The 25434-nt window shown below is 36.5% G+C and overlaps 1 long non-coding RNA gene across 1 annotated transcript in view; it reads left to right on the forward strand.

Moving 5' to 3' along the window:
• LOC136828652 (uncharacterized) overlaps positions 1-25434 on the forward strand; it is a 170116-nt gene that overhangs the window by 11254 nt on the left and 133428 nt on the right. The window lies entirely within an intron of this gene.

Genomic DNA, 25434 nt, shown 5'->3' on the forward strand with positions numbered 1-25434 from the left:
TGTTAGGGGGTCAGGGAGAACGGAATCAAAACATAGAATTTAAAAGCCTTGAAGTAAAGTACAGAAAGACACTGGGCAGTGCAGTCCAAAGAGTCCTGTCTTCGGCTAGGTAGGAAAAATAGTTGAATAAATCAAGGTATTTCATGCTCTTCGAGTCGGCGTGATGTTTTATAATTGCAAAAAGAGTATAGATTATATATAATGTTGTAAATGTGGTCTTCTTTTAAATATGCAGATTTTTTAAAAAGTACGATGTTGTGAGCCTTAACGCAGAGTAACGACTGAATACCAGAATAAGCAAATGGAAGAGCTTTGAACGCAATGTAGTAGAGTAATTTACATAAATGTTGCCGTTAACCATTTTGATACGCAGTTTGATTACGTTTATACACTTGTATATACTCATTTTCTGCAATGTATCTTGGTGCACACACAAATATTGTTGACGTCTGCAATTACAAGTGTAAATTAGAAAGCACAAACAGTAAGCAGTGTAACTAAACACACACACACACACACACACACACACACATACTAGTATAGGCTACACAAAAACACTTGTTCTCAGTCAGTTAACCTACATACATACTCGTACGGATCAACACTCATACGCTTTCTACAAACACCGCACTGATTTTTCTCAGCCGCAAATAAAGCATCTGAAAGCGAAGGGGAGCAAGATCATAAGAAAGGCAACAATGATCATAAATAAGAGGTGGTTCGGTCTTGTGAAAAAGCCTTCTTCTCGTTTTGGAGGGATCGAGAAGTTGGTTTTGGCTGTTGAGAGAGGGAAGGAGGGACCTGTTTGGAGGAGGAGGAGGAAAGAGAGAGAGAGAGAGAGAGAGAGAGAGAGAGAGAGAGAGAGAGAGAGAGAGAGAGAGAATAACTGAAGCAACAACGAGATAGAAATGCGAAAACGCAAAAAGCTATGAAAAGCTGAAAGTAAATGGGAGAGTTTAAGAGGGGAAATACTTATGAGAGAGAGAGAGAGAGAGAGAGAGAGAGAGAGAGAGAGAGAGAGAGAGAGAGAGAGAGAGACTTGTACTTGTAAGGAGGGTTTCAGTGTTGGGGCTACAGAGAGAGCGGGGAGCCGTTGTTGTAGGTCTAGGGGAGGTAATAGGCGACGCCCCACCTGCAAGTGACTTGAATGCCGTGCCACAATATCGCGACTCCTTCAGTCTCATCAAGTGGCTCTCGAGTCTCGACCTTCAACAACGGCTCTTTTAGGCATTTTTCTCCCCAACTGGTCTCTCTCCCTTCCCAAGTCCCTTTCCTTCCCCTCCAGCTCCCCTGTTCCAGACACCTTACCTCTCCCTACCATGTAGCCCTTACCTACAAAACGACCATTACTTTCCATTCTTCTTCTTCTAACCGCCCTCCCTCTTCTCCTCCTCCTCTCCTCCTTAGTTTCTCCTTCCCTGCAGAAGCTAAGAGGCCCTTCAGGGACCTGTTGCCGGGGCTTTCGTTCCGCCTGGGAGATTAGAGGAGGGAACTCAGACAGACGTAGTTTCTAGATTTAAACTAATATTAGATAATATAAACATTCTAGGTCTCAAGTTTACTGATTTTTTAATGACCCTGTACGGCAGAATCTGACTTGTTTGTCGTAATCTCTGGGGAACTTTGTTTCTGTTAGGTCTTGGGTTAATATTTCAGCGTATTACGCTTCCTGTACCAGAGGCCCTGCATTGTCTTTACTGAAAAAGTGGGACAGTGCACCCAGAAGCTACAGAGATGGAAATGTCATCCGTCTCTAAGATAACATACTGATTTGCCTCAAGTTTTTTTACTTACAATATATATATATATATATATATATATATATATATATATATATATATATATATATATATATATATATATATATATATATATATATATATATATACTGTATATATATATATGTGTATATGTGTCTGTGTGTACGTATCTATGTATATAATATATCTTCGTGTTAAGCTCATATTGACGCATAAGGCCTCTGTAAGTATTCGCTACCCATGTTCTGCTTATGCTTTATCCGTCATAAATCCCCACATGTTCGAAGGGCATGTCCAAGTCGTCTTTATCTCCTTCCATAATTATCTTTACAAATGGTACTTCCATAGGTTCTCTTGTGGTATTTCTAACTCTCCTGCCATCTGACTTAATATTCTTCTACAAATTGTATTTTCAAATCGAGAAAATCTTTTATAGGAATGCAGATCGTACTTAGACTTATGAATAATCTTTTGTATGCAACTTTAGCCTATTTCATTTACAGTTTTTATTCGCCTTACCCATGGTTGGATTTGGCTTATTTAATTTTTCAATAATTTCCAACTAAAAAGACATATTGGATGTAATTGTTTCTAAAAATGCGAATGGTTCTTCCTTATTAGGCTAAGCCTTTCTCTATCCAATGTTATTTCGCACGTCTTGGCTCACCCTGCCCTTATTACTAATATTTTTTGTAGATTTATCTTTAATCCCTTTCCTCAAAATGTAGGATGTATTCTGTTGGGCAAACATTATAAGACCTTTGGAGTTTCGGTGACTACTATTTCCCATTAAGAAATCTATGAGAATGAACACCAAAGGTGAGATAACATATCCTTGTAGGATGAACAAGCTGGGTTTACAAAGGCCAGCGTTCCACAGATCAGATTTTTGAGTTAAGACTCTTCTGATGGCTTTTGTTCATTGGAAGAAGGCATTTGACGGCGTCAGCAAACCAATATTATGGAAGGACTTGGGTCTGTATGGCACTCCCGTTCAATATGTAGAGATATTTAAAATTATCCGTGAACGAAGTAAAATCAACGGTAATGTTGATGGCGTCATTGGTATTATAAATAAAATTTATATAATTCAGCTACTGGGTCGAAGGAAATCTCCCGATCCAGGTTAACAAGGAAGCAAAAGTCATATTTAAAACAAGTAAGGCAGTCCATTCAACAGAACAAATTACTTTAGGTCAGGTGTAAAGTACTGTGCTCTGAAATGGCATAGGCGATGGTTTGTAATTTTGTTCCTACATCATAGTGCTCTTGCTTCCAATTTCAAAGCTCTGTCTTCGAAATTTCCGAATGTGTTCATGATCAAAAGAATAAGGATAAGAATATGAGCAGTAATTGTGTGACCACACAGAATTTGAATCCGTAGTAATATGCAGAAACGCCTTGATGGCTGTCCGAAACTGTTCTCTCTCCGTTCGACGGCTATCCGCCTCAAGGACCCCCTCTGTCACTTCTTTTATTGTTAAACCTCTCCCATTTCCCTTATTCGTTCTTTTTTTATGCAAAATAAGGACATTAAGTTGAAGTCTCCTCTATCATTGTATTACGAGGTATTTGCAGACCAGTTTTGTTTTATGCGCTTTTGTAGCGACGTAATGATTGGGTGTGTAATCACGGTTGTTGCAATTTATTATTATTATTATTATTATTATTATTATTATATTATTATTATTATTATTATTATTATTATTATTATTATTATTATTATTATTATTATTATTATTATTTTTTATTATTTACATACAGCCGTATCATAATTCCATGAGTCCAACGAACTGCAAAGTTTCATATAAGTGCCAAATGCAAAATATAAGTTGAGGAGTCATACTTATTAAAAATAATCTCTCAGTGATCAGTTTAAAAGGCCCTTTTGTTTGAAGCTGGCATATTTTGCAGTCAGCTCCATGGAGAATTTTTTCCAGACATATTTCCCCATGATTCCATGTTTTATTATATATATATATATATATATATATATATATATATATATATATATATATATATATATATATATATATATGTGTGTGTGTGTGTGTGTGTGTATAAATATATATATATATATATATATATATATATATATATATATATATATATATATATATATATATATATATATATATATATATATATATATATATATATTTGTAAAAAAGTCACATTGACCTCTTCTCGATTTATTCACAGTTTTTAGGATAACCTTGTCACTACAAAGTCTGAGACCCAAATAAAGGTCTTAGGCTTTATGGTGAAAAGCTCATAAAAAAAAGCGTGAAGAACTTGAGAAGGTAAGAGGTCATTGTGCCTGTTGTGACCAGTAGATTCTACGTGTGTGTGTATGTATGTATATATATATATATATATATATATATATATATATATATATATATATATATATATATATATATATATATATATATATATATATATATATATACATATACACGTAGAATCTACTGAACTAGAGATACATATGTTATTAGAAGAGCCACAATGCCCTCTTAAAGAGGGCATTGTGGCTAGTACAATTACACATGTATCTGGTAGATTCTACATATATATTTCAGCCGAAAAAGCAGTAAAAATGATTGCCCAATTGGCTACTATGGTGAGGATGGGTCTATTCCAGCTCTAATAAATATATCTGAAAACGACAGGCACAGTTATGTATTAGAGACAATAGACTTTTATCCCTCTCGTGGTCTGGTCGGTAGCGTGACCCTGTTGTGATTATGGGACCCGGGTTCGTTTTCCTCTACTGGACATCATAATATCTTCATATTTCTTGCATTTGGATCTTAATGCATTGTAGTGACAAGAATATCGAAATATATATATATATATATATATATATATATATATATATATATATATATATATATATATATATATATATATAAAAATTGTAATCACTTTTCAAAGATGTGTATGACGGGAAAAATTATGGGTCTTGTAAATCCTGTTTTGGAAGCATGCTCAGTGAGAAGTAGTATTAAAACAAATGGCATACAAAACTATTGTACTTATTCTCATTGCATTGCTGCTTTACTTATGATACGAAAAAACACCGAATGTTTTTCTTGAAGTCAGCATTATATAGCGTTCTTTATCAGAGAATTAGGGTTGTTACGGTTTTGTATTATTATTGTAATATAATATCCTTCCCGAAGAAAGCTTCCATATGTGTTAAAACCCACTACCCACTTCTTTTTATTTTTATTTATTTGCTCTCCTTGGGCCTTGATAGATAAGGGCATTTGGTTGTGCGTTCTTTTAACTTCTGTAGGCTAGTTATAAAAATAAAGAGCAAATAATACAGTATACTCAGCTTTGGAGATTTCAATGCTCATTACAAACAGATCTAAATCTCTACGAAATGGACTGCCACGGAAATGAAGCACAAACTTGTTAGTATTACTCGACAAGTGGCAGTGACAGATCCGCCTCTGTGAAGGAAGGTTATAGGAAACGGATAGCAGAACCGAGAAAATTTCAAGGCTAGCACAGGTAAATCAGACGTTCACCAGACTTATTGAATTGCGTGTGGAAATCTTAATTTGTTTGCATCTGAATGTAAATTACATCCCCACCTCTTGATATTGTTTTCGTCCTCCTTCATTCCCTCTTATATTTTAAAGTGTATTGAATCTAAAGAATGTTTGGACAGCCTGATACTCACCGACAATGTCGTACACAGTATGGCGTTCGATCCCTTTGCTTGACGGTTGCTCATATACGCTACTTTACCAAGTTGATGGCCACTGCGACTTAATCCACAAGAACGTTTGAACATTATCAATAACATCATATCAAATTTTATTCTGGGTTCGAATAGGGTAGGTCATGGGGTAGGGATCATACTCTATAGCTACGGGGATCACGTAGTTGGTTTAGTACTGTGAACCTTGGTGTGTGTATATATATATATATATATATATATATATATATATATATATATATATATATATATATATATATATATATATATATATATATATATATATATATATATATATATATATATATATATATATATATATATATATATATATATACATACATATACATATACGAATCGTGCATCAACAATAAAAAAACTGTGAGAGTGTAACTGTATATGTATAGCTAATAGATAATAGATTCACAATTTCGTGAAAAACAATCTGAGTAATAAAAATCCACAATTATATAGTAAATATATTACTATGTAAGAAGAACCAAAGACTTTCGAACACCTGAACGGTGTTCCTCATATGTGATATATACATATATATATATATATATATATATATATATATATATATATATATATATATATATATATATATATATATATATATATATATATATAGTTACACTATATAGTTACACACAACTTTTATTATTGTTGATGCACGATTCGTATATATATATATATATATATATATATATATATATATATATATATATATATATATATATATATATATATATATATATATATATATATATATATAATATATATATTGTATATTTTTCAACATTATATATACTGTCTTTTCCTATAAAAATTGGGTGGCTTATGGGAAACATGACACAACTATCTCTGTCACATTTAAACATTGCCTTCAGAAAACTTGAACAAGTTCAGTCACTTCGTACTCTGCACAGAGCCTCATCAGCAATGTTTTCAGCGCTTCTATTCACCCTTTTCCCATATCTTCCACCCCTTTCGCAGCTTCTGGATTTTCATATTTCTCTGGAAAGAGGCTTAAGTCGTTTTCCTCCTGTCTATAATCAATCTCTAGATCCTTGTCAGTGAGGCGAAGCAGTTGGTACTCTTTTGTTTTTTAAGCAGATGGTACACAACAGATGAGGCTCCCTAATTCGTGCCCTTGTGAGAGAGCAAGGGGTTGTTTTGACAAGGCTCTATGCCATCCATTGGATGTCACTTATCCCTGGACCAAACGTTATGTATCTCCTCTAATCGGAAGCAGCACGTTTTAACGAATGTTATAACGTTGTTATTCAGCTCATTTATTAATGATGGGTCATAATTGGGGTAGGTGAAGTCTTTGGACTAACAACATCATAGGGAAAAAACATTTATATATATATATAATATATATATTATATATATATATATATATATATATATATATATATATATATACACACACACACATATATATATATATATATATGTGTGTGTGTGTGTGTGTGTGTGTGTGTGTATATATATGACTGTGAACTATTTTCTGTTAAAACAAAATTCCTTCAAATATAAGGAGCCCTTAAGAAGGCCAAAATGTATAAAGTAAATGCTTATTTCAGAGACCAACTGTCTCTCTCATCAGGCAAGTAATGAATGAGAAAGTGTTACAGAAAAGCAGCATTTACACCAGAAGGTCCATAGGTCAGCCATTACGTCACTCCAGTTGACAATTTCTCTTTAAACTTCTTAATTGCTGGTTGGAGGCTCCTTCTGAAAGGTTCATCGTATTTCTTTGTTTAATGAAAGCTGATTCCACCATCTGGCTTTTGTTACATATAATTTATAGCAGCAGTTGTCGGTTCAAAAGCCAAATGGTGGAATCAGCTTTGATTAAACAAAGAAATACGATGAACGTTTCAAAAGGAGCCTGGGACTCATATTATTGATAAAATCTTGCTCCAACCAGCGATTAAGAAGATAGAGAAATCGTCAACTGGAGTGACGTAACGGCTGACATATGGACCTTCAGGTATAAATACCACTTTTCTGTAACTCTCTCATTCATTACTTGCCTGATGAGAGAGAGAGAGAGAGAGAGAGAGAGAGAGAGAGAGAGAGAGAGAGAGTTGGTCTCTGAAATATAGCGGTCTGGTCAGTATTTCGGTAGGTGATCTCGAAGAAAAGTCAAATGTTGTGGGCACTTAGTTCCTTGAACATCCATTAGGTAGGGCATGGATATAGAAATCTTTTCCTCGTAAATACTTTCAGAAAATAAGAAAGGTAACGCCTGGCAATACCATCGGACTAGGTCTCAGCTTTTGCAGGCCTTCATGCACAGCAATTTCTAGGTGGCTCCTCCTCCTCTTCCTTGTCAAGGCTTCTGAATTCAGGTTTTCATTAAGCCTATCATTCCAGCCGTAGAGCAAAGCCGAAGTATTCTTCATGTCCTGAGCTAGGCATCTGGCCAGAGCGTCACTTGTTTACTCAGTTCTGTGTGGGTAGCTATTTATAATACCTATGGTAATGGTGTTAAGGGAAATGACCTTATTCATCGAGCGAAGCTTGATTTGTGTTAGTGTTGATCTTTGCTATAGTTTTGTTACTCTCTTTCGCATATTTAAGTATGGATGCATTTATTTATTAATGTATGCACATATATCTGCACATAAACTATTAAGTTTGAATTTATAAAAAGGAAAAAAATAGCTAAAATAGCTCAAGGAACCGTGCAAATTTAAATTGCGATGCAACGTCTACAGTTTTTATCAGCGCTGGCAAAAATCCAGACAGAATGTACATAACATATACGAGTGTATGTAAGGCAGTGTATGCGTTCTAGCGTTAACATATCCAGACAGATTATACACGTTCATTTTCAACAAGTGAGATAAAGACGTCATCTTAGCTATTGAAATTTTTTTTCATGCAGATGCTCCCTGTACCGGCAGGTAGCATCAGAGAGAGAGAGAGAGAGAGAGAGAGAGAGAGAGAGGGCATCCTTCCTTACATGGTTGTCAGACGTTACCACCAGAAATGACTAAAGGACTCCGAGTTTCACGACACAAAAGGATCCTCTTCCTTTAACGCCCATTGACAGCTCAGCAGCAACCCCATGGCTCCGCCCCTTCGTCTTCCCCTCCGCCAATACAAACAACCCCTGACAGCCACCGAGTGCGAGAGAGAACCCGCTAAAAGCTCTAACGACTTCTTTCGTCTACTTCTCCCTCGTCTTCTTCTTTTTCGTTTTCGGAGGGACACTTGCCTGGTTGGTCCATGATATCTGAAACCAAGGTTTTAAACATGTGGTAGGATGATATATTATTGAGAAAAAAACTTATTTGCAAAAATAGTTATGTGATGTTTAACAGATGCCAAGATACCAAGCTACTCTCTCTCTCTCTCTCTCTCTCTCTCTCTCTCTCTCTTATAATGGGAGAGAACAGACATGGGTGAACAATAGACCAACTCTTCCTTGACTTTACACGAGAGGAAAGGCGAGCTTTAAGGCGATGACAGAGGCGCCTCGTAAGCACTGATATCATAGGTCTGAAGTGGAGTTGGACTACGGAGTCCGCAAAGGCATTAAAGAGTCGGGAGGTTGAAGACGTCAGATAAGTATCAAGAGGGGAAAAATGTTCTTATGAACGAGACATCGTTTTCGCAGTACCCACACTATTTTGTGTTTTGTTGGAATCAGTATCGATAAGAAGGGTAAAGTACGGAATTGTTGTGTTTTGGCGTTGCTCTGTTTAGGGAGAAACGACCTTTAATTAAAAACAACAATGATAATAGACTCTACTTCTTTTCATGACCTGCGTGAATGCGGATGAAATGAAGGTACTACAGAATATAGTTGTATAAAACAAACAGCTACACTTGTAACATTTCTGAGCGTAATTAAAATGAAATGACAATGTCAGCGATTGGTTTAGCTAGCACAAGTGAATGGTAGTCACGGTAGGCCAGACAGTAACATCGGTAAATCGCTAATGATAGCAGCTTGTGCAAGAGAATTAAATAAAAGAATGGTAATGATGAGAAAGTTAATGGATGAATAATGACGATACTAATGTTAAAAATAACAAAAAACGCTGGAAGAAATAAAATTAATAATACAGTAAAAATATAATTATGGAAACAAAACAGGGTCTTTCACATCAGGAGATAGGTAGGTTCGTCAGCCGCAGACCCTCAGTGGAAATGAATAAATTGGCGGGTGGGATATCACCTAAAACCATACAATATAATGACCATATGCATGGTGTGAAGATAAAAACACCAAAAGAGACCCTTCATTAAGATGCACATGTCCCGTTGTCCCATCTTTCCCGTAACTAATCTTTTGCCATGTTTTGCTGTAACTGGGTGTAACTATCTCGTGGTCTGGAGACCTTACTAGACAAAACTCGTCTGAGGATGATATTCACGTTTCCAAGCTGATCAAATACCAAATGTTTTATGTTCAAAATTTTGCAATGAAGAAGTCCGTTTGAGGAGAAAATTATGCAATTTCTGAACTATGTGTGATCACAGAAAAGCGTCATCGTGATTATCATAGCTTTGCCTACCAAACTGGTCAGCAAAGAATCAGTGGTCAGAAGGCATCACTGGTGAATGAGCATCCTAATTACCAGTCAGAAATTTATCTTTCTTGACCTCGTTTTCAATTGATTAGACTCCCACCAAGTTTTGCCTTTCATTTTCTTTCCTGAACAAAAGAACTATCGAAATTGAATGATTATTTAATTAGAAAATTGACGATTAAATAAAAATTCAGCATAATTTAAAGGATAAAAATAGATGAAGAAACATTGAAATTGTGTTTTTGTCCTGAGGATCGCCTGGCCAAAATATTGCGTGTTCAGGGTCGCTGCTAAAAAAAAGTTTAAAACAGTCGCAGGTCCTTTGTTCTATATGTCCATATAGCCTACGAGTTTTAATGTGCAAATCTCAAGCAGTGATTCCCGATGAATATTTGTGGCTCTTCAACTTGTTTGAGCGATCTCGGGAGCAGTGGCGTGCTTTGGGTCTAGGTTTGGTTGTAAATGATGCAAACGTGGTCTGCAATCCCTGCAGCAGGTGAAGACCCTCCGCTGTGGGGGAATTAGAACCACATCATCGGCGTAGGAGAGGTTGTTTATTGTTATTACATTGGTAGCACAGCTCTGTTTGACGTTCTGCTTTCACGTTTTACGGTTTTCGTCTTCTCCGGTCCCACTCCACCTAAGGCGCTCTACAAAATCCGCAAACTTACTCGTAATATACACGCTAATGCAGAGACTTTCTGAGATTATAAACTGTCAAATACGTACTGTCATAACACGTACAGAAGAAACCTTAATTTATTCTTGAAAAAACTCGATATTTTCAGTGTTCATGATTTCAAGTGGAAGCTCATTGTGCAGGCTGGGAGCTGGAAATTTAAAGGTTCTAAACCTGCATTCGAATTGAGATTTGATATGGCTTAAGTTTCTTGCCTTATTATGTAATTATAAGTTTATGTTCACACCTGTATGCATATCCACAAAAACGTAAACCAGCGCTCGCGCGCACATACACTCATACATACATATATATATATATATATATATATATATATATATATATATATATATATATATATATATATATATATATATATATATATATATATATATATATATAATAATATAATATATATATATATATATATATATATATATATATATATATATATATATATATATATATATATATATATATATATATATATATGTAGTAATAACGCCCTGTCATTATGTAATCTGTTGTTAACATCTGGATCAGAGCGCGGATGTGTTGGCATGTGAATCATACCGTTCTGATTCGTTCTGATTAGTTGGGTGTGAAAAACATCTGTAGGCTAAGGGCGTGACCAGGGTCAACTGGGCATACGATTGGCCGGGTTTAAATTACCCACTACAGGGTAATAGTGAGATGGGAGCGCCACCGTACGGCCATCTTAAGAACTGCTCAGATAGTTTTGATGTTTATTAGACAAAAGTAATCAGTTATAAGCAATCCTTACAAATGTCTTTAAAACAAAAAACTTAATTGGTCGAGGAACGAACACAAAACTCATGAAGGTTCTCTTTATTACAGGGATTTTCAGGTCCCTGATCATCTTTAGAGTTGTTTCGGTGGACTCCTCTTGCAGTGGTCTCCAAATTAACTTCATCAAACATAACGACTCCGTATCAGCACTCGCTTCTTCCCCACATTCAATATTCGATTGCCGATTAAATGTTGTTACGACTTTGTATTATGTATAATGCTCTTACTCTGACAGTTCTCGTCAGTTCATCCATAAAGAAATTAAACACCAAGGAGACATAACACACTTGTATCTCAGACCCATTTTCACAGCAAACCAGTCATGCTCTCGTCTAAATATTATTCTACCACGTGCTTTGCTTCCGCCATAAAAACTTTTAATAGCTCTCAGTAGTTTCCATTCTACCCAAGATTTTCATTAACATTTTACATTGCCCCTGTTGATTCTTTCAGAAGCTTTATTGGCCATGTATGCCAAATACAGACTTTTCTCTCACTACTACAAGAACTTCACACCTACCAGCATTTTCATATCTTTGTCACCTACACATGCATTTAAATCACCTAACACAGCCATCCTTTCATGTTCTACAGACCCAACCAAGCACTAGATTTAAACTTTGCAAACAGATTTTCTTTCACTCTCATTCTTTCCCTTTCATTACTTTGCAAATTTTCGCTTGCCAAGCAGTCTTCATAACGTTATAATTTCCACCCCTTTTCAGCTTAGCTCTTTTCAGCTAAGCTCTTTTCAGCTACCTTTGACACAGTCAGTCTGTGACCTTCCCATTCCTACACATACTGCTCCTTCACCTTTGTCTCACTAAGTGTTAGAACACTCTTCTTAAAGAAATCGGCTACCATACATTTCTTTACTCTTTAACATATCATCCAGGCACATTCAAGACCCTAAGACTTAGAAATGTATATTTTTTTTTTTTGCAATGTATATACAGGGTATGGGGTGCAAACCTCACGCCCTCGGCCGTTTGATGACTCACCATGCAGAGTGGGCAAGGATGCTATTCAGTTTCTTTTCCCAGCATCCCGCATAAGTGAAAAGATGATTACAAAGTAGTTACTCTGACTAGGATGGCTAATTGCTATTACCAATTGTGAATACTTTAGGGATGATAATATAACTTTGACGACAAATGTAGAGGCTGGTAATAAACAATATGGCACTGATAGAAAATTAGTGACGTGATTGCTGTGACTACGCCATGGTTGAAAACAGATTGAAGAAAGGTTAGGATTGTTGGGGTGGGGGGGGGGGTGGATAGGCGGAGAGGAGAGAGGGGAAGTCGTCGTCACTGCTACAGTATGAAGATTGTCAAAGGTGGAGAAAAAATTAACCTTAAATTCTAATCGTTAGTTGAGTGGATGTAGTTTTTGAGGCATTAAATCTAGATTTGAATTTTAATGGTCTGGCTACTCATTTTTATTACTTCTGTTAACAAAGTCGGACTGATAGAATGTTTTCCATCTGTTTGTTTGTGTCTTTCTGTCAGTCTGTTTGTTTTAGAGATTAATCCACAAGGACCGATGGTTTACGGTGACATTTTCATTGGACTTGGCTATCAACAAGGTCTAGAGAGGGCTACCAAAGTCCAAAGAAAGTTTCTTTGGAACTTGGTGGCTACGTTAGGTTGAGGAGGACTTTGGTAGATGTTAATGTAGATCCGGAATAGGATGGAGATTCATTTTGTATTATGTTCGCTAATAGTATTATCACGGACAGGATAACTTCAGTTGGATATGAAATTCATTGTTTTAGCGATTGTGAATGTGTACGCTCTTTGCTCGTTTGTTATTTCGGAAAATACTTCTCATGGTATTATTTATGTTGAAAGTAGTGCATGTGTAACTCCATGCACCCATACGTACTTTTTAACACGGAATGAATAGCGACATACGTTTGAGGATAGTCAGGGTACATTGCTTCCCCTTGCGAAGTGATTGATCAATGGCAGGAATGACAAACACTCATTTTGATTATTGGTATGACTGTAAACGCTAAGTATTAAGTAGAACATAAACGATCATTATTTATTCCCTGCAAGAGAATGAGAAGAAATAACAAACAAAAAATCATGTCAGTAGCAAAAAAAAAGTAATTTATACATTGGCAATAAAGAATGGACGAATACAGAAATTATTTGTTTATGGAGTAGAACTGTATGTGACAAAAGCATGAAACATGTGTTGAGAAAAAGCTAAAAATGGAAAAGTAACTTTCGATTCGACTATAAAAAAATAAGAACTGATTTAAGACATTCAAAACAAAATAAAGCATAAGCCTGGAACATGGACACAAAAGAAAACCAATACAAGACGAGAAGATAAAACGGAAATAAAACGTGACCCCTTAGTCTGAAGGTTACACCCGACCAATTTATGTCGTCAACGAACGCATCCAAGTCTAAAAGGTTAAAAGCGTTAAATGTTACGAGCGTTGCTCATCGAACGGTCCCACCAAACATGCGGGGACCCAGCAGTGACTGTTCGCCTACACGAAAATCAATTAGTAGGCCCTTGATTTCGACTGGATTTAAAGGTCGAAGTTATGTAACGAAGTCGTGTGCCCTCTTTATAAAGGCAATCAGTGGTCTACGTAGACAATTCAGTAACGTTGAGATGATTAATGTTAAGTACTGAATACGATCTCTCTCTCTCTCTCTCTCTCTCTCTCTCTAAGTACTGAATACGATCTCTCTCTCTCTCTCTCTCTCTCTCTCTCACACACACCCCGGCGTGTGTTTTATCATTCTCCCACTCTCTCTGCTTCTTTCATCTTCCGCTTTCATTTCCGGCGGGCAGGGCCGGTTCTCAGGGGAACGGTGCATCCAAAGCCGCGAAGCGACGGTGAGTCACGTGGTTGCGGTCGAACTGACCCGCGCAGACGTCGGTCAAGAGGTCATCCCCTCGTCTCTTCATTATGGAATCATGATAAAATCGTTGTTCTGGAATCAGCAGGAGTCACATTTGTTTCCCGCGAACAGTTCGAGATTGATCGACATTTAGCTGAGAAACTTAATGATGTTTGTGGTGGACCAACGGTTGGTTCCCTATTCCTTTGAAGAGATGTTTTTAGATACAAAGGTGCACACAGGAGTTTTTCATCTGTCTGTCTACTTTATATATATATATATATATATATATATATATATATATATATATATATATATATATATATATATATATATATATATATATATATATACACAAATATTGTGTATGTATGTTTATACAATTTTGGGCTTCGTAGTCTAGTGGTTATAAAGCTCGCATCAAGGACGAGGGGAGCTATGTTCATTTAAAACCTATAACACTTACGTTAACCTAAGCTGTGGATGAGGTATTTATTAGTTATTTAAATGCAATAGGTCGGACCATCACATCTAAAGGGTCAATAAAAATAGGAATGCTGACTTATCAGAATTCATTTTCAAGTTTTAAGAGACTTTCTGATTATTATTACCCTTTGTTTAGCCATTTTGAGATTTCTTTTTCCCTTGTATTTCCAGGGTTGAGGAAGTCGTTCCTAATATATTTATGTATATACTTATTTCTTTTCTAGAGTGAAAGGACCGCTGTACGTTACTGAGGGTAATGTATTTGATTGACTTTAGACAAATTAACCTTTTATGATTCAACTGTGGAATAATAAGTACTGAAGGGTTGTTTAAAAGACTTACCTTTGGGATTGACTCAACAGGAACCTTCAAATAATGCCGACCATTAGTATTAAGGCACGCTTTATGTATAGTGTTTAGACCTTTTGTAAATAAGTGTTTGCAAAATTGACAGTTTCAGTTATCATTCCAGTCTTAATTTATGCATGGAAGTTAAATTAATTTTTGTGCTGGATGAGTCATTGGCCCAGTTCCTTTGTCAACAATATTAGAGTTTTTATAAAGTGAATTTTTGGGTCAGGCTGTATAAACGAGAGAGAGAGAGAGAGAGAGAGAGAGAGAGAGAGAGAGAGAGATGGGTGGGTATGGTGGGGGGAGAGTGGCGTTTAAACAAATCGTGAAAAGGTTTCTGAAGACTCCCAGTTGTCGCACGATTATTTTTTCTTTTACTGTGCAGAGCCTGTGTGGTAGAACTTCCCTTCTCACGGAGGCACCCATCACTTACATCCCTCTGGATTCTGCCCATTCTTCGCCCATATGCCAACATCCGCAGCCCCTTTCTCTTACCCTTTTCATTCCAATTTTTTCCGGAGATGTCGCCATAGTTCATTCGATTCATTTGTCGTCCTTGGCTGCATGAATGTATGATGAGTTTTGTTTTTGTCGATGAAGATGCAGTGTGGCATATAGTCTATGTTCGGACTAGATTTCTTTCATCCAGTTCCTAATTGATTCGGTAAAAATGTGTTACATTGCTAAATGTATCTAATTCTCACTTATTTGTTAGGGTTGTCTTGATAGGACGAACATGTGTTACTTTAATTTTGTCACGTAATTTTGTTAAATTGTTTAAAGTGTCGCGGAATATTTGCTAAAAATATACGCCGGGAAAATTGTGCGTCAGACGCTTCATTCATGACATCTTGCGTCCTTAAATATACGCCGATTACAGATGCAAAACTTATTCGGCCTGTTGAGAAATTCCAGAATTTTTCCAAATCCACTTTTCGGCACGAAAGGGCAAGTCCACACTGCAGAAACAACACTAAAACACACTTACCGCCCACACATATTACGAACAGGTTAAATGCAATCAAAGACTCACTGGTGGTCCTAACAAGTACTTTAAACGATTACCCAGCATTCGCCAAAAATGCGTTATCCACTTACAGTCGCTGGTAAGCTTTCAACCTGTTTGTGATATGTATGTGATATGTTGTCGACGTGTGTTTATGACACCCTGTCCTCAAAACATCCCCTACATCAGTGGCGCATCTAGTAACAGAGGCATGGACAAACTGATATGGGTGAAACCATCAGCCTGCCACTTCTGCTGGTGCACATTATAAAGTAAATTCAATGCCAGAGAAACCTGTTTTCTTCGTATGAAATAGCACATCAGAAATATATATATATATATATATATATATATATATATATATATATATATATATATATATATATATATATATATGTACTTTGCAATAGCCACAATGCCCTCTTAACTTCTCGAATTCTTTGCGTGGTCAGGTCGGCAACGTGACCTCCTTGTGATTATGGTGACGCGGGTTCGTTTCCCGCGACCGGGCATCACGGTCTCTTCAACTTCTTGCGCTTGGATCTTACGGCTTTGTAGTGACAAGCATATCCAAAAAAGCGCGAAGAATTCGAGAAGTTAAGAGGGCATTGTGGCTATTACAAGTACATATGTATCTGGTAAAAGTGACCAGTAGATTCTACATTATATATATATATATATATATATATATATATATATATATATATATATATATATATATATATTATATTAAAAATACGTATGTATATATATTTATTTAATTATATATATTTATTTATTTTTTTATTTATTTATTCGTATGAAAGTGACGTGTGGATGTTGAAAGACAATGAAAGGAAAAAAGGTTGAAGCCGTTGAGATGAATTGTCTGAGGTAGATGAGTGGCGTAGGAGGAATTAAAAGGGTGAGAAACGTAGGATACATTCACGGGGCAAAAAGCTGAGAGTGGGTGAAGTGATAGACCAGAGTGTTTTTACATGGTTAGGTTACGTGGGGAGAATGGTGGATGACAGGCTGAGGAAATAGGTTAGGATGAAAGCGTCATTGGAATGGAAGGGCCATAATATCCAGAAAGCACAAAAGCATGTGCAAGATGAAGGCGACTGACTCAGTGTGTGTAGGGGGCTTCTGTACCATGCTGTTGAGCCCTTTGTGTAAATGTGTGAAGCAGCTGATGTTGTGGAAGTGTTGTGCTCAGGGGGTTCATCCAGTGTTTGGCAATTAAACTATTAATATGGCAGTGACCGTTGTGTCATATTTTCTCCGGGAAAAATGATGTTATGTAGAACAAAGGAATATATATATATATATATATATATATATATATATATATATATATATATATATATATATATATACTATATGTTATATATATATACATATATTATAAATATATATATATATATATATATATATATATATATATATATATATATATATATATATATATATATATATATATATATTAATGTGTGTTTTCAGCATTAAAGATACACAACGGTTACTGACGAGTGAGGAAAAGCTGCAGACATTGGTTAAAGAGTTTGAAACGTTTTGCTGGAGAAGAAAGTTAGAAGTGATGTTTGCAAGATTCTGATAAATGGTAAGCACGAAGAGGAATGAGGAAAAACAGAAGAGCTGGGTGAAACATAAAGGCGTCCTAGAGTAAATATAACAGGCTTGTAAGATGGAAGAAGAGGTGAGTCAAAGATAAGGAAAAACACAGGAGGCAGAGTTTCTGCAAAAGGCTTGAAAGTGACGTTTTTACGAAAACAGAAGTTGGATTGTATGAAGGGATTGTTGAACTAACTTACCCATACAGAAGTGAGGTGTGGTGTGAACACTGAGTACGTATAAGAGAAAAGGGTAGAAACTTTAAGGATGAATTTTTTGGCATTAATGTGTGTATAGAATCGGAAAGGTTGATAAGGTGAGAAATGCAGAGATACGGATACTTGGTTGGTAGGTTAACATAAGTAACGTAGATCAGTGCGTTTTGAGGTGGTTCGGTCATGTCGATGTTCATGAGGGAGGAAGTCAGGGGGACAGAAAGTGGCGGCTAGTGGGGTGCCTACTGTAAAGTAAAGGTGAGTGGCGTAATGTTTGCAGGAGGGTCGACGAGCTGCTAGGAAAGCCTATGTGTAGGTAGATGAAGTGGCTGATGTTGCAGACCCTTATTTTTTTTTTTTTACACGGGAATTATCATTGATTGAACAGTAACAGGATTAACATGGCGGTTATTGATTTGTTCTGGAGAGCCAGAATGGTTTTACTATGTTCCAGAAAAACCGGTATGCCTATGGTAGGGTAAGCAGTGGGTTGTTTACTTGATAATTTATCGACCTTGTTGGGTTGTCTCCATCTGGGAGAATGGCATGCAGTTAGCAGCCGCATCCTTGAATAATAATATTTTATACATACTGTATATATATAACAATATATATGTATATATATATATACAGTGTATATATATGTAACAATATATATATATATATATATATATATATATATATATATATATATATATATATATATATATATATATATATATATATATATATATATACAGTGTATATATATATGTGTAACAATAATATATATATATATATATATATATATATATATATATATATATATATATATATATATATATATATATATATATATATATATATATATATATATATATATATATATATATATATTATATATGACTGCAAAATAATATTGTATGCATACATTTGTGTATGCTTTTAAAAGTTGTAAGTTTGTTTATATGGAAGTACATGTATATCCGCTGTTTCATGAATTGATTTCTGATAGTTTTAATTATGAGCCAAAAGAGACAAACATAGATAGGATTAGCTTACCTGGTTTCGAATGAAATTCTAAGGATATAAAAATATCTTGTTTTATGCAGTAATTCGTTGAAACTACTGCGCACACGTAAGTAAAATCTTTTAGCACAACAACAACAATAATAATAATAATAATAATAATAATAATAATAATAATAATAATATTATTATTATTATTATTATTATTATTATTATTATTATTATTATTATTATTATTATTATTTAGTAGTAGTAGTAGTAGTAGTAGTAGTAGTGAGGTGGTTTATCGTATACGCCGGTATGGTTATTTTGAGTAATAATAAAGTTATTAAATCTTCCTCCTGGTGCCCTTAGCCGTGTCCATTCTGAAGACCGGGAGGTTTTGCTGACGATAATTCCCCTGGCGGTGTGTATGCATCAGCAACGTTTCCATGGATTATACGTTTAAATGCATATCAAGGTTCAGTTGTGTATAGTTTCTATTTCAGCGCTCATGTATACCACCATGATGTCATTTTACGATAGTAATTTTATGACAGTGGAGAGTTTGGAGAATTACCTCTCTCTCTCTCTCTCTCTCTCTCTCTCTTATTATTATTATTATTATTATTATTATTATTATTATTATTATTATTATTATTATTATTATTATTATCAGCATCATTATTGTTATATTCAGCGGGACAAGCTGAAGATGGAATTATCTTGTTTAATAAACTCCGATACTATGGAATTGTCCAATTAAGAAAAAGATGACTTTTCTTTATCTATTTACCACTGAATGGTAAACAGAAAAAAGAAAAGTCAGTTTGGAAATAAATAACTCGGCTAAATCAGATCGAAGAGCATTGATCTTCAAGGTAGTATGACATCGCCAGAATATCAACCTCCACAGAAGCAGCACCACCAGAGAGATTGTTCCACAATTTAATAAGAACGCCCTTTAGGACTGGGCAGGTGTGACTCTATGTCACCTCGGCACTATGGGGTTGCAGATGCTGTGCGCAGAGAGCAGGACGCACTAACTTTAGAGGCGCAGACGTTCGGAGTAAGAAATAAAACATACGGAAGATGGCCAGACAGGGAATTATCCTGCGCTGGGCTGAAACCATATTGCCTTTGTTGGGAAAAAGGAAGCTACCACTCAGAGCACTTTTGTCTTGAAGGGATATCTCGGGAGGCTGCTGACACCCACACAAGAGATTTATCCATCGGCGTCTCTATCAGTCTATCTGGCTATCTATCTCCAGATGAGGTTGAGAAGTGAAGTGACGTTATGAATTGTTAATGATAAAAATTTGTTGAAGACGAAATCCAACGAGTGTCGTCACTAAATGCTAGACGTCAGAATGGGAAGAGCAAAACATCTTAAATAATTCCGATTTCTTTATAGACAAAGTGATATATAGAATAATAATTTTAGAACGAAGAGGTGCAATGTTATTGTTAGGAAAACACAGGATTCAGTTATTACGGCAACCACTATTTTGTCCCAAGTCTCCTGGCAGAATGTTGTTTATGCATCATCATTAACTCTTCTTGTCGCTATTTGAAAGATTTTGAAGTTATTCCATTTGCAGCCGCGTGTCAAACTCGGCAAATAAATTCATTGTCAGTTAGAACAGGATACTGCTTCTCAGCCAGGGAGGGGCGAATGCATAATAGGAAGTAACTCGGCAGATGTTTATAGTCGTTGCCTCCGACAGATCACACGGACGATAAACAATACAGCAATGAGAACAAAAACAAAGATAATACATCTTAAATATGTTTCGTGTTGTTTCAAGTGGGACAGGGACGTCCACGGGACGTATGCGAGAGTACCCTTGGCCTCAGAAATTTGCCCCTACGCGCGGGACATAAAGGCCAAAAGGAAGTCGACCTCTGCAGATGAGTTTTATCTGCTGGAGGCGGTGATACAATGAAGTGAAAAATGAGGATCTCGACCGGTATTATGAAAAGGAGTTGTAATGGAAAGACCTCTCTCTCTCTCTCTCTCTCTCTCTCTCTCTCTCTCTCTCTCTCTCTCTTTATCCTCTATCACTGACGATGACTAGGGGGGGACGACTATTTATTCTCTCAACGAAGAATGAAACTTTGGAAGTATTATTATGATGAAAAACCTCTCCCGCTGAATGTCGTCCTTTAGTCGAAGAGGCACTTTCGGACTCTTTCTCTTTTTGTATCTCTTTGGAGTGATGTCCAGTGTTCTCGTTGAGCCCTCGAAAGCGAAACAAAAGCTCCCTCTTGAATAAACATTTCGGGCCTCTCTCTCTCTCTCTCTCTCTCTCTCTCTCTCTCTCTCTCGTCATCGAGATTTTAACCCTCTTCTTCCCAATGTACAAAGCGGTTCCTCTGCCTTGTCTGTGTGTAGCTTAGTCGATCTACGTAGCCTCCTCTGTCTAGCCTTCCGCCCCCACATCACTATGCCTTTATGCCGGCCCACCAGATTTCCCTCTCCAAAGAGGCGTGCATAACAACGATCGCCCAAAGAAGAGATAGTTGTGATAGCCGCATGAAATCGTAACGAGACGTGGATAACGTCCTTCGAGGAGGAGATAGCCGTCGTAGCCGTAGAGAATCGAAACTGAATATATAAAAAAAAAAAAAAACTGGGTGTGTAGCAGAATTCTCTCTTGGTCTGGCGCGAGAGCTGTTGAATACTTTTTGTGTAGATACAAGATAGATTCCTTCTTTTAATCGATACACGTCATTTGTGATTCATGGTATATGCGAGTCTGTAAGTCATGGAATCCTTGAGTACGGTGATACATAGGCACGCTATCTGTGATTCATGGAAGCTTCTGGGTTAATGGTCTACTTGGCAAAGTATTTTCATGTCTTGGTATCTATAAGTAGTTTTATACGCTAGTCATAATAATACCAATCGCGGGATCTGGGATCATTGCATATGTAAAGCGTGGCATACATTAGTCATGGTATCTGAGATTAGAGTTACCTTTGTGGTATAGTATCTGGGGTCGATGGACAATATGAAGTGTAATGTTTGCAAACAATGATGGTGTCTGCAAGTAAGAATGCAAGTCGAGGCATCTTTTAGCCGAGGTATTTGTAAGAAATGATTTGTGGGACATCCGTGAGTTATTGTATGTAAGAATTGCTTTTCGCAAGCCATTCCATCTGTGAATCAGGGTGTCAATAAGTCATGGTAATTTATAAGTCATGACACCTGCGACTTAAGAGGGCAATGAGTAATGTATGCTTGGAGAAGTATGAACTGTCGATGAAACTTGCTGTGATGTTGAAGTCTGTTTTCATTGTGCTTTTGAAAATAATGTTTTTATAATGATTGGAGTCCTAATAAGGAAACTACCTGGCAATTCCAAAGTTTCTAGGAGCAATTCTGATACTACGGTGACACCTTCAATAGATTTTCACTTGGATAGGAACTCAGCCTAATTAATTAAAGCATATTCTGTGCTTCATTTAGAATAATCATAATATTCATCATCATCAAAACCATAATTCTAATGTTAATAACGATAATAATCCTGATAAAATAAAATAAGACCTAGGCTAAACGGGGCTAGGAAACAAATCGAGTTACACTGACAAAAGTGTTAAAACGACCAAATTAATGGATTTCTGTTCTGAACCATGTAAAGAAGCGGGGGTGGGAGGGGACCGAGTGATTCCTCTTCCGTAGGAGTTGTTGTAGTGATGCTGGAGTTACATTGGAATTTTATTCTCTCATCACTGTCCTATTTGGTTTCAAATTTCAGTGTTCTCTCTTCGAATCTGCCTAATTTATTCAAGGTCAAAGCCTTAAATATAAGAAAAAAAAGGAAGGATAACATCGCCAATAACAATATAATATCTAGTAGAATGTGGAGTTATATTAAAGCTGTTCCTCCTAACTTAGTAGCAACAAAACTGTTTATTATTATTATTATTATTATTATTATTATTATTATTATTATTATTATTATTATTATTATTATTATTATTATTATTATTATTATTATTAAAATAGTTTTCCCAGACCTCTGAGCTGATTATCAGCTCTCACAGGGCTGGCCTCTTGTAACGTAAAGAAAATGAAAGACCTCTGGATGGTGCTGGACAGTGGTACATTGTGGTATCTCGACAGAACGTGGATGCTGAATCTATGAAACGAGTAGTACCCACTAATTTGAGTGATGGCGCCCCCTAATCGCTCCAACACATAATTATGGGAGTAGTGGTAGTTCTCAGTTAAAATAAAGCCTTTCAAGATGGTCTTGCTGGATCCCATTCGACGGGCTTCTAAATTTCGAATACTATCCGCGACCTGGAAGATGAGGATTCAGGGAGGGAGCTAACTTCCAGAAAGGACATCAATAATCCATTTATTTAGAACTAAAGGTGTGAAACATGTGGGATTGACACCAAAATTAATGTAGATACAGGCAGCAGCAACAAGTGGGTATGAAAGAGCTGCAAAGCAAGAAAGCTTGGATTGGAAGGTAACTTCAGAATCAGTTAAATGCTTCTTTAAAAGTCAGTCACTGGTGGCTTTTTTTTTTTATCAATTTCTCAACTGCTGTTCATTTACATATTTGTTTGATTATTTATTTTTTGTATTTTTAAGCTGCATTCTTCTCTCTCTTGGCATGCACGAGCATTCGTATCATACGAAGGTTATTATGCAAGTTAGTGGCCCACAAGGCCTGATGTATAAGAGTGCGTGCATCTAATAAAAAAAAATGAACGTGGGTAAAATTACAGACTAAGCCAAGCAAGGAAGGTGAAAGGTGGTCTGCAAACCTCATTAAATAGAATATGGTGCGTAGAGAGACAAAAACTGGCCTTTCAGAAGAGGTTCAAGCCTTCCTCTTTTCAAGCGACATCGTAACACTGGCGAGGCTGCCACTTCCCACACATGTTCAGTGGAGAGACCCATAATTCTCATGTTGATCTTTCTGGTGGATGTTTCATTCCCTCCACCACTAACTTTGGAAGGTGAACACTTGGTGTACCAGTACTTGTAACATTTCTTTTGAAGACGAGTCTTGCTTTCATCGAAGTTAGGCACGGCGTTCTCTTCCCTGTTTTTACATATTTTTTCATTCTGTTTCAAGGTCACCGTTTTTTCCCCCCCACCTCAATGCTTTGGAATTCCTTCCTTGACTCTCTCTCTCTCTCTCTGTCCTGTCTTAGGTAATTAGGGCATGATATATCCCGTCCAGGCTTCCTGCGATGCAGTATCAGTTAATTTTCCACAATTTTTATGTATTGTTGCTAAAGAACATAGTATTCCTTTTCTCAGTCAGTTACGACTGTATCCTCTGAACATCAGTTCATTTTTAATTGCATTGATTAACAATTCCATTGCAGAAAGTTTAGGTACAGAGAAATACAAAAGAACAGTTGCTTCCGCGAGCATCCTCCAGTGGCAGTACCTAGGTAGACACTCCAGCCCCCACAAAAGAGAAAAACACGTGACCGTTTCATACTGCTGCTTCTGCCTCTATTATTTGCGTATTCATCATTTCTTTCGCCTTTTTTAAGACGGAGCAGTTTCACCACTAGAAACCTGACTTTCGTGTGGGTAAGTCCGTGTGTATGCTGTTACTCCGTTTTCTTCATATAAACTGCTGTACTGTAATTTTGTGTTCTAATTACAGGGCAAGTTAACTATAATAATAGAAATGAAAGAAGACTGATGAAGGTACTTAAACAGCAGAGATGCATAAATCGTAATTTCGGTTTTATCAGTTGGCTATGAATTTGGGTGTTCGGTAGGGCAGCCTAATTATTATTGACAGTTTTCACGTTAATAGATTTCGCCTTTAATTCTTATTTTTTTTATTGGTGAATTTTGAACATAGTGCTTTCTGATAGTGTGATGTATGCTTGTTGATAATATACAATATTCAGTCATGTAAATGACGTCTCATAGTTCAGCCATCATTATTTCTTATATCAGTCTCAAACGGATGATAATCATGAATTTACAAACTATCAGCAAGTTCGGCAACAAACAAAATAGCTCCGAAATAACTTCATTATGAATATGATAAAAGACATAATCAGCGTCTGTCTTCACGCCAACTGCGCCCCGCATCTCCAAGAGGGACTCGTAAATCCTGATTCCAAAGCCAGCCCAATAGAGACGCCATGAAAGGGAGCAGTGCATTAAGAGGTGGAGGTGAAAGGTACTCACTCATTTTACTTGCCATCGTTGTGGTGTTGGAGGGAGGAGGGAATGGAGGGAGTAGGGGCTACACTCCATAGGGCGGGCCGGGGAATCCATGGTTGACTTGGGGTAGGGAGGGAGGAGAGGGGTGAGGAACGGCCACCTGACAGAGAGCATGATGATGATGGCCTCCTCCTCCTCCTC

The sequence above is a fragment of the Macrobrachium rosenbergii genome, chromosome 43, assembly GCF_040412425.1.
Source record: "Macrobrachium rosenbergii isolate ZJJX-2024 chromosome 43, ASM4041242v1, whole genome shotgun sequence".
NCBI lineage: Eukaryota > Metazoa > Arthropoda > Malacostraca > Decapoda > Palaemonidae > Macrobrachium > Macrobrachium rosenbergii.